Below are 1,099 nucleotides of genomic sequence, written 5' to 3' on the forward strand. Positions count from 1 at the left end.
GATTTGAGACTAAATAACAACATTATGGTAAATTTCTATATTAACACACGCAGGATTTTCACTTAGAAGAAAAAAAAATGATTTTTTTGCGTGGAATCAAGTACCCTGACCTCCTAATATGCTGCAAATCCCTTATTTTTGTTCAGAAAAAATGAGGGGTTCCCACCAATCCCGGAATCATCGGAATTTTTTTCGCTGAATGAATTCCTGTGACCTCCTAATATTGTAAAATTCGGTTAATTATTATGAGCCTGGTAACTGATGGTTTCGGGCTCTTGTTGTTTGTAACTTTTGGTGAGCCATGGTGCAACCAACAACATGGTAAAAATCCCTGCCATTAATTTGGTGTGGATGGGTAATATCAAATAATTCAATCACTACATATATTTAAATCAAACATGAAAAAAATTGAAATATTATCACCCCTTACATGGAAAAATTAAAATATTATCTTGCAGTATTTTATAAGATAAATTTTAAATTATTAATTGACACATTATTAATTATCTTATAACAGCAATTCCGGGAAAAATCATGGATTACATTGGAAAATGCGAGCATGAAATATAATATTCTTAAGATTATAAAGCTGGAAAAGTACAGGACAAATTATTACATCTGTAAAAGTATAGGACAAGCTATTTACTTCTAGTAAAGTAAAGAATAAGAAACCTTTTCATAAAATATTGCAGCAAAGAATGCCAGTTCTTCTAATTTATCACTCTTTACAGTTCTCATTTTTAAAATTAATGTACAAAACTGTTCATCTAATTTGTAAGTTTGTCCAGTTAGTCACATTTTTCTGTTTTTAGGGTAGTAAATAAGCTAAATTCTACTTAAATAAGTATAGTGCTATTTGAAAACTATAATAAAATAAGTTTTAATATTCAATTTTTTATTTTAGCTGCAATATGTTAAGTTAAAAGTTTCTTATTCTTTATTTTGCTAGAAGTAATAGCTTGTTCTATACTTTTACAGGTGTAATGTCTTGTCCTGTACTTTTCTAGCTTTATAATCTTAAGAATATTACTTTTCATGCTCGCATTTTCCCATGTAATATATATATATATATATATATATATATATATATATATATATA

The sequence above is a fragment of the Octopus bimaculoides genome, chromosome 7 (genome assembly GCF_001194135.2).
Source record: "Octopus bimaculoides isolate UCB-OBI-ISO-001 chromosome 7, ASM119413v2, whole genome shotgun sequence".
Classification (NCBI taxonomy): Eukaryota; Metazoa; Mollusca; class Cephalopoda; order Octopoda; family Octopodidae; genus Octopus; species Octopus bimaculoides.